This window comes from Loxodonta africana, chromosome 13 (genome assembly GCF_030014295.1).
Source record: "Loxodonta africana isolate mLoxAfr1 chromosome 13, mLoxAfr1.hap2, whole genome shotgun sequence".
In the NCBI taxonomy this organism is placed as follows: domain Eukaryota; kingdom Metazoa; phylum Chordata; class Mammalia; order Proboscidea; family Elephantidae; genus Loxodonta; species Loxodonta africana.
In genome coordinates this window covers 71,582,001-71,601,310 of record NC_087354.1, presented here as the reverse complement: position 1 = coordinate 71,601,310, position 19,310 = coordinate 71,582,001, and the positions used below count along the sequence as shown (strand labels likewise).

General features: G+C 38.0%; 1 pseudogene; it reads right to left on the bottom strand.

The window, feature by feature from the left end:
• Positions 1-5,231: 5,231 nt before the first annotated feature.
• On the bottom strand, positions 5,232-6,404 carry LOC100660706 (small ribosomal subunit protein eS24-like; annotated as a pseudogene).
• Between the last annotated feature and the right edge of the window lie 12,906 nt (positions 6,405-19,310).

Here is a 19,310-nt window from a genome sequence, read left to right as displayed (position 1 = left end):
GCTTGTCTTGCTTGGAATGACTATTATATCTGAGATTCCCGCGGGCACCTCACCTATGTGTGCTGGCTGTGTGGAGATTGCCCCCGGGGGGTCTGGCCCGCTGGAGTCACGGTCAGATCCTCTGCTTCCAGTCCCATGCCCAGCGTCAAGGCTCCCCTACTGGGACGGTGCACTCTCGACTCCAAAATCAGTCACTGCCTCCCGGGGACTTCTCGTCCCTCCAGCCACGTGGCTGCAGTTAGGCATATTATTAATTGTGTTTTACAGGTAAGAAAACTAGACTCAGAGAGATTGTGCTGAAGGTGTCACCAATGGTAAATGGCAGAACCAAGCTTTGAGTTCTTTCCGACTCCAAAGCTTTCACTCTTTCAACTAGCAGTGGGGTATTGTTAACACCACCCTTTTTCCCTGTTGCATTATGAGTAATTCCAATGCTGGAGAAATGAGGGTCTCTGAGGGTGGTGGGACTGAACTTTTCCTGAATTATTCTGTGATCTCTAACAATGCCCTTTCTTCTCTGCATCTCAGTTAGCCCCATGAAGTTACTCTCATCCTTGTTGCTTTGGAAGGCTATTTTATTTTCATTAAAAAAAAAAAACAAAACGAACAAACAAAACTATGAGTTTTCAGGAGAAAGGTGTCATTTAAAGTGCCCAGTGTCACTGTTAGTAATGAAAATTACTCAATTTTCTGTTATTCCTTTTAGCAATTGAATACTTTCCTGGTTCTTCTAAAGACATTCCAAAGTGACAGTATCATTTTCAGTAGGTCCTCATAGAAGTGTCCTGTGAAGGAAAACAAAGAATGCCAGGAAGTGGTGACAGGACTTTCAGCAGCTGATTACTTGGACTGGTCAGTAGTGAAATACTCAACTACTGCTGCTGCTTCCACCTCTCTGTCTGACCAGACCTCCAAAAACTTGACGCATTTTGGGAACTTCACCAGAAAGGAAATGACATCTGAGAGGGATATTGTGCTATGGCTTGGAGAGCTGAAGAAGTCTCAGAAAACTAATGTTGTTTTTTGAGTAAAGATGAAAAGAGAATGAATGTTATACAGGTATTTTAAAGGTTAAGCTGTTAGCTTTGGGGTGAGCTTTGAGAGTCACTTTTTTTTTTTTATTAACTTTTATTGAGCTTCAAGTGAACGTTTACAAATCAAGTCAGTCTGTCACATATAAGTTAATATACATCTTACTCCTTACTCTCACTTGCTCTCCCCCTAATGAATCAGCCCTTCCAGTCTCTCCTTTCATGAAAACTTTGGCAGCCTCCAACTCTCTCTATCCTCCTATCCCACCTCCAGAGAGGAGATGCCAACACAGTTTCAAGTGTCCACCTGATATAATTAGCTCATTCTTCATCAGCATCTCTCTCCCACCTACTGTCCAGTCCCTTTCATGTTTGATGAATTGTCTTCGGGGATGGTTCCCGTCCTGTGCCAACAGACGGTTTGGGGACCATGACCGCCTGGATTCCTCTAGTCACATCCAGACCATTAAGTATGGTCTTTTTATGAGAATTTGGGGTCTGCATCCCACTGATCTTCTGCTCCCTCAGGGGTTCTCTATTGTGCTCCCTGTGAGGGCAGTCATCGATTGTGGCCGGGCACCAACTAGTTCTTCTGGTCTCAGCATAATGTAGGTCTCTGGTTCATGTGGCCCTTTCTGTCTCTTGGGCTCTTAGTTATCATGTGACCTTGGTGTTCTTCATTCTCCTTTGCTCCAGGTGGGTTGAGACCAATTGACCCATCTCAGATGGCCACTTGTTAGCTTTTAAGACCCCAGATGCCACATTTCAAAGTGGGATGCAGAATGTTTTCATAATAGAATTATTTTGCCAATTGACTTAGAAGTCCCCTTAAACCATGGTTCCCAAAACCCCCGCCCTTGCTCCACTGACCTTTGAAGTATTTAGTTTATCCCGGAAACTTCTTTGCTTTTGGTCCAGTCCGGTCCAGTTGAGCTGACCTTCCATGTATTGAGTGTTGTCCTTCCCTTCACCTAAAGCAGTTATCTGCTAATTAATCAGTAAAAAACCCTCTCCCTCCCTCCCTCCCTCCCTCCCCTCCTCGTAACCACAAAAGTATGTGTTCTTCTCAGTTTATACTATTTCTCAAGATCTTATAATAGGGGTCTTATACAATATTTGTCCTTTGCCTCTGACTGATTTCGCTTAGCATAATGCCTTCCAGGTTCCTCCATGTTATGAAATGTTTCACAGATTCATCACTGTTCTTTATCGATGCGTAGTATTCCATTGTGTGAATATACCACAATTTATTTACCCATTCATCCATTGATGGACACCTTGGTTGCTTCCAGCTTTTTGCTATTGTAAACAGAGCTGCAGTAAACATGGGTGTGCATATATCTGCTTGTGTGAAGGCTCTTATTTCTCTAGGGTATATTCCGAGGAGTGGGATTTCTGGGTTGTATGGTAGTTCTATTTCTAACTGTTTTAGAAAACGCCAGATAGATTTCCAAAGTGGTTGTACCATTTTACATTCCCACCAGCGGTGTATAAGAGTTCCAATCTGAGAGTCACTTTTTAATATTTTTTATTGTGGAAATGGTGGCTGTTCCAACATGTACCCAGGGAATTCTTTCTAAGAATACCATATTTATTATGGGGTCACTGATGGTTCCCTTGAGTGGGAGGAGCAACAAGAATATGAAGATGAATCCATTGATTCTGTGAAAATGGCCAAGGCATGCATGATTAATTTGCTGGGCCAACAATAGTGAATTGTTCAAAATGGCTATGAAGCTGTTTTTGATGCTTCTAGGTAGAAAGCTCCTTAGAAGGAAGGATGGCGAGACTTCTCATGTGCTTTGGACATGTTATCAGGAGATACCAGTCCTTGGAGAGGACATCATGCTCGGTAAAATAGTGCATCAACAAAAAAATGGAAGACCCCCAATGAGATGGATTGACATAGTGGCTGCAACAGTGGACTCAAACATAGGAACAATTGTGAGGATGGCACAGGACCGGGCCGTGTTTTGTTCTTGTTGTACATAGGGTAGCTATGACTGGAAATCAACGCAATGGCACCTAAAAACAACAGACAGTTTCTTAGGTAGAATTATGTGAGTAGTTACAACTTAGCAAAGATACTGTGTCTACTTTAGAATTGTAGAACCCCATGCTAGAATTATGAGGCCTTGGATTTATACTACACTTGGTTCGTGCAGAAGGTTAGGTGCTTGGCTATTAACCAAAAGATTAGCAGTTCACATTAACCCAGAGGTGCCTCAAAATAAAGTCCTGGCAATACACTTCTGAAAAAAATCAACCATTGAAACCTATGGAGCACAGTTCTATTTTGAAACACATAGGGTTGCCATGAGTCAGAATCAACTTGACAGCAACTTTTTTGTTTTGAGTTTTCTCTGCCCAAGACATTTCTTTTTCTGGCTTTTAAGTGAAGTCTGATTTTTAATTTGTACACAGCACTTTTGCCCAATCAAAGAAAAAAAAATTGCAATATCTTCTTCCTCTGTGATCCAATTTGTTCAAATTTACCCTTTATAGGTGATTAGTGTTTTTTTTTTTTTTTTAGTGTTACCGTGATATATCTTTCTCCATCCCTTATTTAGTTTAGAATGTATTTTTATACACTTTATTTTCAGAGCAGTTTTAGGTTTATAGAAAAATTGTGCAGAAAGTACAGAGTTTCTATATATCCCCACCTCTCTGAACAGTTTCTTCTGTTATCAACATCTTGCATTAGTGTGGTACATATGTTACAATTTATAAACCAATGTAGATATATTATTATTAACTGAAGTCCATGTTGTTCTTGTCAGGTGCCATTGAGTCGTTTTCTACTCATAGCAACCCTATGTACAACAGAATGAAACACTACCTGGTCCTGTGCCATTCTCACAATCAATTCTGTGTTTGAGCCCATTGTTGTACCCATTGTGTCAATCCATCTCACTGAGGGCCTTCCTGTTTCTGGCTAACCTTCTATCTTACCAAGCATGATGTCCTTCTGCAGGAACTCGTCCCTCCTGATAGCATGTCCAAAGTGTGTGAGGTGAGATTTCACCATCCTCTCTTCCAGGGAGCACTCTGGCCGTATTTCTTCCAAGACAGACTTGTTCGCTTTTCTGGCGGTCCATGGTATATTCAATATTCTTTGCCAGCACCATAATTCAAAGGCATCAGTTCTTCTTTGGTCTTCCTTATTCATTGTCCAGCTTTCACATGCATATAAGGTGATTGAAAACACCACGGCTTGGATCAGGTGCATCTTAGTCCTCAAAGTGACATCTTTGTTTTTTAACACTTTAAAGAGGTCTTTTGCAACAGATTTACCCAATGCAATGCGTTGTTTGATTTCCTGACTGCTGCTTCCATTGGCGTTGGTTGCGGATCCAAGTTAAATGAAATCCTTGACATTAGTCTTTTCTCCATTTATAATGTTATTGTTTATTGGTCCAGTCGTGAGGATTTTTGTTTTCTTTGTGTTGAGGTGTAATCCATACTGAAGGCTGTAGTATTGATCTTCATCAGTAAGTGCTTCGAGTCCTCTTCACTTTCAGCAAGCAAGATTGTGTCATCTACATATCACAGGTTGTTAATGACTCTTCCACCAGTCCTGCTGCTGAGTTTTTCTTCATATAGTCCAGCTTCTCAGATTATTTGCTCAGCATACAGATTGAATAAGTATGGTGAAAGAATACAACCCTGATGCACACCTTTCCTGACTTTAAACCATGCAGTATACCCTTGTCCTGTTTGAATGGCTACCTCTTGATCTATGTACAGGTTCCTCAGGAGCACAAGTAAATGTTCTGGAATTCCCATTCTTCACAGTGTTATCTGTAATTTGCTATGATTCACATAGTCAAATGCCTTTGCATAGTCAATAAAGTACAGGTAAATATCTTCTGCTTCCAGCCAAGATTCATCTGATGTTAGCAATGATATCCCTAGTCCATAGTTTATATTAAGGTTCAAGCTTTGTGTTTAGCAGTCCTATGGATTTTGACAAATGCATAATGTCACGTATCCACCATTACAGTATCATGCAGAATGATTTCACTGCCCTTCAATTACCCTCATCATCACTCCCCCAGTCTCCTAAATTTCTGCAACCACTGATCTTTTAACCATCTCTATAATTTTGCCTTTTCCAGAATGTAGTTTTTCAGACTGGCTTCTTTCACTTAGCAGTGTGTATTTAAGATTCTCCATGTCTTTTCATAGGTTGATAACTCCTTTCTTTTTTTTTTTTTAAGTTTTTATAGTTTATTAATCCTCTGGTGAAAAATCCACACAATCATCGTAGATAAGTCACTGCAGAATCTTTAGTCCCTCTTTTTGCCAACACCAGCATTGGCCTTTGCAATGCCCCTGACTTTCTACATTCTGTTCTTGTGTTCCTTTTGCTGTTTTATTGGGGCTTTTTTCTTCTTACAAAGGCCACGTTTTGCAAGTTGTGTTTGGGTTCACTTTTCTTTGCATAACCCAAGTAATTGTAAGTCATGCCAAAGCCAGCATTCTTACCACTACCAAGATGGGTTTGGAACCTAAACACAAAGGTCACATCTGGTGTGGTTTCGTACATTTTGGCTGGTGTTTCCCGAATTTCTGTTTTAGTTACTCTTGTCTTCCCATGGTGAAGGACATTAAAGATTATTTGTTTCCGCTGGAGTAGTTGGTTGGTCATGATAGTTACTGTGTCATTCATAATCATGGTCTACCCTCAGGCAGCCAGGGAGGAAAAGAGCAGCTCCTTTTTTTTTTTTTAAATCACTGAATAATACTCCATTGTATGGATATACCACAGTTTGTTTATGTTGTCCCTTTACTTTTAGTCTACTTTTTATTTAAAGTGGGTTTCTTATAGACAAAATATAGTTGATTCTTGTGGTTTTCTTCCTTTTTTTTTCATCCACTCTGAAAGTAAGTCTCCGTCTTCTAATTGGTATACTTAGATCATTCACATTTAAAGTGATTATTGATATGGTTGGATTAGTATCAACCGTGATTGTAACTGATTTGTATTCATTGCATTTTTAAAAATCTTCCCCTATTTTTCTGCTTTTTTTGGGGCATTTTATATGATTCTATTTTCTCTTTTGCTTTAGCAAATCGATTATACTTCTTTTAAAACAAATTTTTAGTTTTTTTTATCCTAGAGTTTCCAATATACATTTACAGCTAGTCCAGTCTGCTTTCAAATAATGCTATACTACTTCACAATTAGTACATGTACCTGATAGAATATTCTCAGCTTCTCCTTCCTATCTGGCTTAGTCGTCTAGTGCTGCTATAATAGAAATACCACAAATGGATGGCTTTAACAAAGAGAAGTTTATTTTCTCACAGTAAAGTAGGCTAAAAGTCCAAATTCAGGGTGTCAGCTCCAGGGGAAGGCTTTCTCTCTCTGTTGGCCTTCTCATCAATCTTCCCCCAGACTAGGAGCTTCTCTGTGCAGGGACCCCAGGTCCAAAGGACGTGTTCTGTTCCCAGCACTGTTTTCTTGATGGTATGAGGTCCCTCTGCCTCTCTGCTTGCTTCTTTCTTTTATATCTCAAGAGATTGCCTTAAGACACAATCCAATCTTGTATATTGAGTCCTGCCTCACTAACACAACTGCCACCCATCCTCCCTCATTAACATCATAGAGGCAGAATTTACAACATATAGGAAAATCACACAATATCTGGAATCATGGCCCAGCCAAATTGATACATACATTTTTGGGGAACATAATTCAATCCATGACACTATCCCTATAACTTTCTGCCATTAATTTCACTTACCCATATGTTATAATCACCCAAGTACATCATTGCTTTGAACAGTTATATATTAGAATAGATTGGAACAAGAATAGTAAAGATTTTATTTTACCTTCATTTAGTCCTTTTCTGATGCTCTGTCTTTTTTTATGTAGATCCAAGATTTTGCATATCATCTTCCTTCTGTCTAAAGAGCTTATTTTAACATTTGTTGGAAGGAAGGTTACTGGAGACAAATTCTCTCAGTTTTTGTTTGTCTGAGAAGGTCTTTATTTTTCCTTCTTTAAAGGGTAATTTTGCTGGATACAATATTATAGGTTGGTGTTTTATTTCTTTCAGTACTTTAAATAGTCCAGTCCATTCTTTTCATGCTTGCATATTTTCTAATAGTATGTCCAATATAACTCTTATCTTTATCCTTTGATGGTTAAGGTACCCTTTTCATACCCCAGGTTCTTTTGAGATTTTCTTTTTGCCTTTGTGTCTCTGTAATTTAAATATATGCATAGGTGTAGATATTGTGGTATGTATTAGCTTGTGTTATCTGAGATTCCTGGATCTATGGCTTGATATTAGCAATTTTGGAAAGTTCTCAGCCATTATTACTTCAAATATTTCTTCTCTTTCTTTCTCTATTCTCCTGGTATTCCCATTATGCATATGTCGTGCCTCTTGTTATTGTTCCACAGTTCTTAGATAGTCTGCCCTTTTTCCCTCCATTCTTTTTGCTCTTTTAATTTCAGTTTAAAAGATTTTTTTTTTTTTGACATATCTTTGAGCTCACTGATTCCTTGGGTGTGTCCAGTCTACTGATGAGGTCATCAAATGCATTCTTAAATTCTGCTAATGGTATTTAAATTTTTTAGTATTTTTAAAATTCAGTCTTAGAGTTTCTACCTCTCTCCTTACATTACCCGTCTGTTCTTGAATGTTGTTCACTTTTTTCCATTGAAGCCCTTAACATATTAATTGGGGTTATTTTAAATTCTCAGTCTGATAATTTCCAAACCTCTGCCACTTATGAGTCTCATCTGATACTTTCTTTGTCTCTGCAGATTGTGTGTGTGTGTTTTTTTTTTTTTTTTGCCTTTAGCGTGCATTGTAATATATTATTGAAAGCCAGACATGATGTATCATGAACTGAGGTAGATATTCCTTCAATGTGAGGTCTTATGCTTATCTGGCTGGAAGCTAGACTGTGTTTACTGTTTGTTATAGATGTAGGTGTCAGAGAACTCAGTATCACCTATGTCCTTGTTTTTGTCTCCCCTCTTGATTTTGGGTTTCCCTGGAAACTCATCCTTAAGTAGATCCTGAGCCTTCCAGTTCTTTCAGCTGTAATCCTATATTATATACGATTATATAGAGGACCTCTTGATGTGGTGGTAAAGTGTGGAGGGAGGGGAAGAGTCCTATAATCCTGTGATTAGAATTCAGTCATTCGATAGGCCTGTGTCCCTAGACTGTGACCTTCACAAGTGCTTCTCAGCTTTTTTCCCACCTTAGATGAGACAGGAAGCCTAAAGCACACTAAAAAAAAGAGTTGGGTAATTTCCCTTCCTCTTCTTATCCTTTCAGGGAAATTTCTGGTGAAGTTTTTTCTCTTGCTGGGTAGTCCTTTGTTGTGGAGAATGCTTTGACCATCTTGACTCTTCACCTCTTTAACGTGTGAACCTAGTGGGGTTCCTAGAGGTAAGACCCATGTAAGCATGGGCTTGCCCGTTATACTGGGCCTCCAAGAGTTTTTAATTCTCGAACTAGCCCATGCCGAGCCTTCAGGAATTTGTTGAAGTCATCATTTAAATGTTCTTACTGACTTCAGCAGCTTTGGATTCAGGTAAGCTGACCTGTATTCTCTGTATTTTCTTGTGTCTCCAGTTATTGGTGTGACTGTTTGTCCTGTCAAATCAGGTTTCTGATAGGTCTTTGGAAAGTTATTTTTCAACTTACTCAGCTTTTTCTCATTAGGAAGGTGGAAGTAATAACTTAGAAGCTCTTTGCATCTTGGAGTGATAACTGGAAGAGTACCATTGCTGCTGATTTTATTTACTGATAAGCATAATTACATTTAGAAAAATGTTTATGGTATTAGCAGTAAAACCAAATGAGTATATGGCTTTTTTAGTTATTCCAACAAAAGTTAAAAGAAATATATTTTATTGTGTTTTTGATGAAGGTTTACATAGCAGTTTTATGTTCCTATTCAACAGTTTCTATGCAAATTGTTCAGTGACATTGGTTACATTGTTCCTAGTGTGTGAACATTCTCAGTATTTCCACTCTGGTTGTTCCATTTCCGTTAATCCAGTTTTCCTGCTCCCTTACGTTCTCATTTTTGTTTTAAAGTAATTATTGACCATCTGGTCTCATATAGATGATTTTTTTAAAGGACCACAGTACTTTTAGGTGGTATTCTTCGTTTTGTGAGCCAATCTGATGTTTATTTAACAGGTGACCTCAGGGGCTAATTTTGATTCAAGGTTTAAAGAATATTTCAGGGCAATAGTCTCAGGGAGTCCTCCATTCTGAACTGGTCCAGCAAGTCTGTCTATTTTTTTGGGTGGGGTGGGAGTTGAGGTTCTGGGCCACATTTTCTCTTGTTATATCAGGGTCCATTTATTGTGGTCCTTATCAGGTCGGTAGTTCTGGTCTCAGTCTAAAGCTAATAGTTTGTGTAGACTATTAGTCCTGTAGACTGATTTCTTCTTTGAATCTTTGGTTTCCTTCTTTTTCTTTTGCTCCAGTGAGTAGATACCAATAGTTGTGTCTTAGATGGCCACTTGCATGCTTTTAAGACCCCAGACATTACTCACCAAACTAGGATGTAGAACGTAAACTTTATGAGCTATGTTATGCCACTTGACTGAGATGTCCCACGAGACCATGGTCCCAATCCTTCAAACCCAGGAAACCACTGGTTATGTCTAAGGGGTATCTATCTGTAACTCTGTCCCACTCCTAGAGATATTTTATTAATAATCCAGATTATGATATTTGGACCACTTTTCCCCTTGCAAAAGGAATGTTCTTAATCTCAAAGTGTTGATTTTCACTGATATGAGAAGTTGCGTTCCTTTTGTGTTTGGCCATCAAGTTTTATTTTCTTGAAACTGGAAGGAATTTCACATCTTCCTAAATTTGTTCTTGGATCCGTAGCCCTGAAATAAACATTCCTTCCGTGAGGAAATATTTGCACTACCCAAAGGAGCCACTTCTATGGCTGTGGAGTGAGGATAGGTAACAAAGAGACCTTGCATATTCATACTGTGAACATATTCCAGGGTAATGTCTATTCATGGATGATAATGGGAGTCTAATTAGATATGCCACACTTAATAAACCCTCTGCATGTGCTTGAGAATTCAGAGTCCAAAGATTGAAAATGAAGGTCTGTTTTGTAAAGTGGAGTTGATAAAAAAAATCTGCTTGATGATATTGCTATGAGGACTAAATGAAATTTGTGTGTGAAAGCACAATGTGACCTATAAAATACAAGGCAAATTATTAATGACTTGTTGAAGGAGTCAAGAGAACATATATGCTGATATAGAAAAGCTGTTGGCATTGTATCAGTTACAAATTACTTTTGTAAAACGAATTTCTCTTTTTGGAAATATGAGGGGTTGAATGAGCTGTCTTTCTTTATCTCATTACAGTCAACAGATTATATTCCAACATTAGTTTTGGTAGGGAGTCTAAAGCTTAGTATGATACATTTGTCTGGTAGTTATCTGAAAACAAATGCTCTAGTTTTATGTAACTGGGACAAGCTAGATTGATGTCCAAGTACGTCACGTGGTTTTAGAGTTTAGTATATCATACGGTTTTAAAGAGTAAATGAAAGAGTAAGTACTTAATTAGCTGCTAGGGAATGACTGTGACAAATATTTTTGGCGTCAAATATACCAGGAAATAGCATTTTTTTGCTGAAGTGTCTTAATTAGGAATGGCACCAGGTTCCATCCTTTATTTCACCTTCGTTCTTGCTTCTGCAGCAAGTCACGAAACTGGTCAGCTTTACAGTCCAGAGCTTTGTGATTGGCTACAAATGTGTCAGATTTCTGTTCTGTCTGGTTGTTAATACCCTTGGCAAGTTTGTGTAGATAATAAACAAACAAAGTGCCAAACCCATTTGAGAGCAAACAACGTATCATGGTTTGGAGAACATTCCTGTCCTTTCAAGTAGACTTATTTTTAGACATGGGAAGAATCTGACTCCTAATCCAAGGTGAAAAAATTGATCAAGGTATTTGAAATATTTTACCTCAAACAAATAATAGTGTGAAATGTGAGGAAAGCTATGAGCCGGTGAGAAAACAAAGAATCACTTACAAATAGCTGTGTACCTCACCTGAAAATGATCCTAATCGTGAATTTGCATTTCTTTAAAGTCTTTCTGTTAGTGATAATAATCCTATCCCTATTTCTCAAAAGGCAATTATCACATAAAATGGTTTATAATAGAAGTGTTATTGCTTTCCTGGTGTTCAGCATGTAAGATTTTTATTGGTATACTTGTCTTTTTTAATTTTTTTTCTAAGCACCTGCAATTATATTTACATTCTGACAAAATATAGCAGAGGTGGCACTTAAATCTCCAAGTTCCTGTCTACAATCCTAAGCAATTTGACGGTCTTTTCAGATCTACCAGTTTTCTGTAACAATTTCAAGTGCAATTAAAGCACAGAAGTATAATTTGTAAAGTTTCCATAAAGAATTTTTTTCTTTGGTTTTAGTGCTCTGTAACATTACAGTAACTTGCTTTATAATTAGTGTGGCAGATCTGGGATTAGCCCAGAAGTCAAGAAGCCTCAGTGGTAAGGTTTTAAAAGCTTAGCTTTGAATGTTGAAAAAATTCTGACTGTGCAAGTATGAAGAACAGAGGGGTACTAGCATTTGTGACCAATAATGTTGAGTGATTGGTCGAGTAGATTGCTGATGGTAGTGCACTGAATTACCTTACCGATGACAGTGTGTAGGAAACAGGAAGTGGGGAACAAAACACGAATTCTCTTCCTGGTTCCAGATTAAAATACAGGACTGTGATTTATTTTACTAAGAAAAGGTAATGGAATACGTAGGAGATATCCCAATAGCTGTGCTCACCCAACAATCGTATACTTACCAAGCATCTTCGGAGGGTTTGTGAAGGGTCTGGAATTTCCCCCTATTTACAAGCTAACAAAGTAGCCTGCCATGGTTTTCAAGGATGCTGACAGAATACCCCAGATTCTTGTGTCAGAGACAAAGGGCTTTATTACTTATACACGCCAAGCAGGCTGAGCTTCATGTTCGTGTCAGTTCCCCTTACCCATATGGAGGGACCTAGGTGGGTGCTGCAAAATGTTTATGTTACAGCTAAGGGGCATGAGCTTGGGGAATCTATTGTTTTTTGGGTAAGCTCACTCTTTATCCCAGAAGGAGATGTTAATCCATCCCTCAAGGTGGTTGTTGTTAGCTGCCATTAAGTTGGCCTCCAACTCTTGATGACCCCATATGCAATGGAATCAGACTATAGTGATCCATAGGGCTTTCACTGGCTGATTTTTGAGAATAGATCTTCCTATTCTGTCTTAGTCTAGAAGCTGCACTGAAACCTGTTCAGCATTATAGCAACACTAGCCTCTGCTGACAGACAAATGTTGGCCGCATGTAAGGTGCACTGGAGGTGCCTTGGCTGGGAATTGAATCTGGATCTCCCACATGGAAGATGAGAATTCTACCACTGAACCAGCACTGTCTTTCCCTCAGGGTTTACTTGCTACAAATATAACCCCGAGAAATGGCCTGGTTAGAAAGTGGCTTGAGGCTTGCATTCTTGGCATACTTAGTACAATTGTCAGGGAGGCTCAGGAACCATGGTAGATTGGTTCTTTCAACACTAAGAAACTCAAGAAAATTATCTTATAAGCTATATAGGTCTACTGTAACATACATAAACTCTATGCACATGTATTTGTAGTGTTAGACCATTATTATTCCCTGTTTTTTGCAAATAAGGAAGCTAAGGCTCCGTTCTGTTGAATAAGAAGCCAAAGTCACAAAGCAAATGGTACAGCATGTGCTGCAACACAACATTCTTAATTCATAGCCTAATGTTATTGCCATTAGGCTCTGCATTACTGCTAGATGATTTTCAGGCCATCTTGGCTAAGTGTTTCAATGAGGTACTTTTCCATTATTTTATTTACTGTTGTCTACGCTTCAGGAAATGAGAGCTCCTTTTGCTCATTTACTACTGCATTTTGATTCTGTTGGTCTGCTGTGTTCCTAAATCTTTTCCTTCCTTTAGGTTAGGAAATCTGTTTATTTCTAAAGGCCTGCAGCTTTCACAAAGTTCCTGGAAACAGGGTCAAATCAATGAAATTGCCTGTTACCATAAAATTTCAGAGTTGTAGAGATAAAATGTACATTAGACACTATTTGGTCTAACTACCCTGACTCCATTTTACAAATAAGAAAGCGGAGGTCCACAGAGCCTTAGTGAATTGCCGCTCAAGGTCATGGGTCTTATTAGTGGTAAAAACAGGACCAGAATCGGGTTTTATTTGTATCTAAAATTCAGTGTTCTTGTCACAATACTCTTCATTCTAAAAGAAAAAGAATTCTAGGATATTGGTAGAAGCTTAGTGCCTTTTTATTATGAGTTCCGAAGTTATGTTTAGTAGCAATAGAACTGTTTTTCACACACAGGATAATCAGTCTAGCTATTGAAATGATAAGAATTATAGTTATTTTAAATTGTGGGGTACAAACTCATATGCTCTTCTAAGCCCAGGAGGTAGCATACATGTGTGAAATAACTCGTGTGGTAAGTGAGAGGAATGGAGTCTATGGTAAACTGGAGAAAGCACACCCATGCAGACACTTCTGATTGAACATTTCTTAAACAATGTATAGTCCTCCAGTCCATGTCTGTCTCTGGGTTTGGCCCTTTTGCAAGACCTGCCTTGAATAACATGATTTTAAAAGATTTGTTATATCCTTAAATGTGATTATGCCACATAGACTTTTAGAGCTAAATAGGATATTAATTGTCAACTGCTCTAACCTCATTATTATGCTGAATGTGAATGAAGGAGATTTCATGACTTGCTCAAGTCCACAAAGCTAGTTTAGGACACCAACTGTGACAAAACCAGATTTCCAAACTCCTACTTCCCTGTGTTCTTTCAACCTCATCTTGAAACATTAAAAAAAAAAAAAAAAGGAAAGAAAGAAAATTCAATTTTGCAGTGAAAAGCAAGGGGAAAATCAGATTTGACATGCAGGGACATATTTAGCAGATAACTTCTTAGGCACCAATCAAGAATTAGTTATTGAGTGTATTTACCATAGGCCCATGCTAAGTGACATGGGGCATACAAAGATATAGAAGACCTTTTTGTTTGTTTCCTCTTTAGTTGGGGAAGTCAAAACTAATATTGGAGAATAACTAAATGCTAGATTCTTAGGAATTGACTTTAAGAATAATAAAAGTTCAGAAAAAGGAAATTTTTGCGGATTTAAAGATCGTAACTCTCCATATTCCAACAATTACCTTTAATAGCATATTTAAGAAAACCATCTGTTAGGGCCAAAGCAATATTACAATATTTTCTGGAGGATGCCAATATTAGAATTGTGTGTGTGTGTTTTAGAGAGGTGAATTGGAATTTTCATGTTAAATCACAATATTATCAATTGATATCTTAAATGTCTTTTTGGCCTCGATTTTGGAGTTAATGGCAAGTGTGAAATAGATTTAAAGGTATAGCAACCAGAGGTTATGCTGGGTAGAGGGCGATATCTACCTTATGACTAGTGTGTTCTAAGAATACCTTTTTTTTTTTGAGCAATGATCCTCCATGTCTTTTGATTTATGTTTTGTTTTCACAACAATTAAAGTTCTGTTTTCATACTCCATAATACTTTAGTGAGCCTTACCCCAGTTTTATAGTGGTAAGAAATTCCTCTCATATGCCTGTTTGGTAGCACTGGTGTCCTTAGCAGATCTATTTCTTCTGCCTTTTTCTTTCTCTGCATCTCATATACTCAGTCTTACTGCTCTGTCTGCGGAGCTCTTCCTCGGTAAATACCTGGAAATTAATTCTAGTCTGAGGATTGGCAAACATTTCCTGTAAAGGATCAGGCAGTAACTTTTTTGGCTTTGTGGGCCAGATGGTCTCTCTCACAATTACTAATCTGTGCCTACGTAGCTCAGAAGCAGCCATAGACAGGAGGTAAACAAATAGGTGTGTATGTTCCAATGCAACTTGATTTACAAAAAACAGGTGGTGGGTTGAATTTGACCCTAGTCATGGTTTCCAAACCCTGCTTTAATCATTGGTATCAAAATAGGGAGTGCTTACTCCAAGGGTGGAGTAAGATGATACCTTATTATATAGGAAGACATTTCTATTTATATTTTCTTATGTAGCTTCCATTTATAACATGCATTTTGTTTTAATTTTATAATGTACATAATATGCTAATAAAGTAGAATGTAGTTAATAGATTAACAATTATTCATATATTGGAGCACCTGCTCAAAAATTTTTATACCAATAGTGAAAGAAAAAGATTGAAGAATTGAAGACTCCTGCTACAACTTTTCACATTCTTCACGAAGGCCACACATTTGGAAATATACCTCTCCTGTGCTTAAACAAGAGAAAGGCATTACTTGCCTGACGAGTAGTGAGTATGGAATTGTGGAACAGGGAAGGGATTCTAACGAATGTTCTGTCCTATGCATTCTGTCTTTCGCTCTTTGTCTTCCTAACATTTTTATTAGAATTGTTTCAGGTGCTAAACCTTTGACCATTAGCCCATGCTCCCTTATGACATTTTCCTTATGACCTTCCCAAGAATATTCTGAATTATTTATTTCTAAGTACTCTTAAAATCATATCTTGCTCTTTGTAATAGAGTTATTCCATCTTTTTATTGATGTCTCAGGCCCTGTATTTTATAGCTTTTGCTAACCCCACAGCACCTGACAGAATGATATGCAGAGAGCAACATGTTCATAACCAAATAGGAAGTAAAGAAAACACTCAACTACAGACCCTTTTTAGAGACCCGAGTTTGAGTTGTTGACCTATTCTTTAGGCCAGTGTGTCCCTCCCTTTGCCTGAAGTTGTGACAGTTGTGTTTTGAATGTATCTTTAGATCCATTCTTTCCATTCCCAAAATTGCCACTGGGATGTATTAATTTTAACTCTTACATGAATGAGACTTCATTTTATTTTGAGAACTTTTGTTAATTTCATGAGACTGTTGGATACAATTTCAGATACTTTGGGGCTGTTATAAATCCTATATATAGGTAATCATCAGAGATTTACAATTTAAGATGAATCAAAGCCTTTTTAATTGTGTAACATATTACTGCTTTCTAGCAGCCTGCTTTCAATCCTTACAATAGAGAAGTTGCATGTTTTAAATCTTTGTTGTTCCTAACCATTAATTATTGTGCTTGTATTTACAGAGAAAGCTGTAAGTATAAAATCTAATTAATAGAGACAGTTTTGTGTTTTTGGTGTGGACTTGTCAAATTAGAATTTAGGTTACTTTGGGAATGCAAAACAGACCACGCTAACATGCTGCCTTGATCAACTTTTTTTATGTCCATTTTGTGGCAGGTCGGCCCTATCTCCACACACTCACTTTCAGAATTATCCTGAATTCCTGTCTGAATGTTTGAAGCTAGAGTAGATCTTTTGAACCTTTAGTAGTGCTCTTAGCCTGATTAGTGTTTGTTTCTCTCAGTACTAGATCCCTCAGAGGGGAAAGTTACTCTCTTACTTTCCAGTAATTAGTTTTTAAGCTTCCAGAAAGCCAAAATTATAGCCATAAATTTTCTTTTCCCGTTGTCATTGTTAGTTGCTGTTGAGGGGTGAACGACTCATGGCAACCCCATGTGTGCAGAGTAGGGCTGTTCCATAGGGTTCTTGAGGCTGTGACCTTTCGGAAGCAGATCCCCAGGCCTCTGGGTGGCTTCCAGGTCCCTCTGGCTGGGTTCAAACTGCCAACCTTTCTGCCAATAGTTGAGCTCTTAACCTTTTGCACCACCTAAGGACTCCTTTCTCTTCCTAAAAGAGAAAATTGTTTTAAACTGTCTGAAGAAAATAATTTCAGATATTAGTAACTAATTCAGTACATTCTTAAAAATGTCACTCTTTGAGTTTCCATCTAAATTTGCTTATTTCTTTTTTTGGCTTTTTTTTTTTTTTTTTTCCCATGCCCACCCTTTGACTCTCAGTTTCTGTTTGTAATGGAACAAACGAGACACTTGAACTTGAGGAGGCATCTTGTAGAGTTGGGAGAATGAGGAGAGGAAGAAGATGAATCCTTACATAGTAATTTGTACTGGCTGCTCTTCTAGACACTTGTAGGTGAAGAGTTTTTTTTTAATGGGCCTTAACATGTTCCAGTATATGGGAGTCCCTGGGTGGTGCAAATGGTCAGGCACTCTACTGCTAGCTGAAAGGTTGGAGGCTGGGACTCACCAGGGGCACCTCGGAAGACAGGACTGGAGGTCTCCTGAAAGGTCACAGCCTCGAAAACCCTGTGGAACACAGTTCTACATGGCACATAGGAGGTTGCCATTTGTTGGAATTAACTTAATGGCAACTAACAACAGCATGTATGTATTTATTTATTTTTGGTTGGCTTCTGGACAGATGATGTTTGAATGGTCAACTGCCATAGTGCTGTGGGTATGTGTCCGTGTATGTACAGAGCAACGTGTTCATAACCAAAAAAGAAGTAAAGAAAACATTCAACTGCAGACCCTTTTTAGAATCATCAGTAAGAGTATATAAGGAGAGTACAGGAAAGCATCAGATGTGTTAGTGCTTTACAAAAATTGTTGATAAAATGCCTGCCATTATTTGTGAGTGTAGGTCGGTATGCTGTTCAGTGTGTGATCAATTTTAATGTATTTATATTTGTGACAGAGGTAAGTCATTCTACCTTTGTTTAGATTGATTGACTTTGTCACTTTAAATTGAGACATGCATTGAGATACATACACAGAAATTGAAGCAATGTTTCTACTGGTTACATCAGGTGACTGGGTTGAGGATTTTGGGTTTGTTATGTTAAAGCCTACAAGTTGTGAGGCTAGAAAAGATATATGGTGTTTTCAATTTCCTTCAATTATAGATTCTTATCTACATTAAGAGAAGTTTATATTTAAAGATCTAAGGGCTGTATGTAGTGAGAAAAATAATTCCGTGCCCTGTTGCATCTGGAAAACATAAATTAGATTTTGATAAAAGTAAGTTGGTTCTTGATAAAATTCTGAATGTTAATGGAACAAAAATTCCCACTTGAGCCTAATCATTTTCTTTCTGTACCGTTTCTTTTTCAGTGGTATAGGCTGACTTTTTTTTTTTTTTGGCACCCACTTATAGCAAATAACTGTGAAACATTTCAAACCTCAAAGTGACACTAAAACTGTGAAGTATGAAATGGAAGTGCCAGAGCGTGTGAGACACGTTGCATAGTAACTCGGTAGCTCAGTGTGTGCATGCCAGAGAATTGGCAACACCATTGCAAGATGCAACATGATTGATGCTACAAAAATAGATAAATAAAAGCAACCTTCCTTTGCAAACACTCCCTAATACCTTAAAGTAACCACTTTCTGTGTTTAGCAGCCCTGCTTAGTAATTACACCTATCTGCTCTGACCTTCTTGCTCTGTCAAAGTTGCTAAATGGTTATGATGAAGGGGTACGGTATTTTAGGCTTCCCCATGGGTGCTTGCTGTTTTTTTATCCTAACACATAGATGTAATTAGTTTTGATCATTATATTGACTTGCATTTATATCTGTCACCCAACTCCGATGATCACTCCCTTCTCAGGTTGGTTCAGACAATATTCCAGTTTGAGGCCACTGAGTTCTTTGAGCGCTCAAAATCGAATTCAGTGCCTACATTAGAGTTTTCTTAAGTGTTTACCTGTTGTTATTTGTAATTCTAGTTTGTGTATTCATGTGTGTCCTTTTTGGGAAGCGTGTTAGGAGGGATTTGGGGTTATTACCAAGTCCCCGATATCCTCAATTCTTTGGGAGGGAAAGATGACACTTGGGTGCCCTGGTGATGTCCTTGGTGGAGAAGGGAGTCTGGTCAGATAAAGCAAGTGCAGGTAATTTGTTTTGTCTCAGTGTAAAGCTGGAGAAACAATAAAAACACTAATGACAATAGCAACAGCTCTCAACTTCCTGCGTGCTTATATCCTTGGTGTTTTATATTCATTTATTTTTTATCATAGCATTTTTTTAAATAACTTTGTTTTTTAGAGAAGTTTTAAGTTTACAGAAAAATTACATAGAAAGTAGAAAGAGTTCGCCAGTTCCCTCTGCGTAATTTCTCTTATTATTATCAGTTTGCATTAGTGTTGTATATTTGTTACAATTGATGAACCAGTATTGATACACTGTTTAACTGAAGTCCTTAGTTTACATTAGAGTTATACAGTTCCAGGGACTTGGACAAATGCACAACGTCATGTATTTACCATTACATTATAACAGCGAATAGTTTCAGTGCCCTAAAA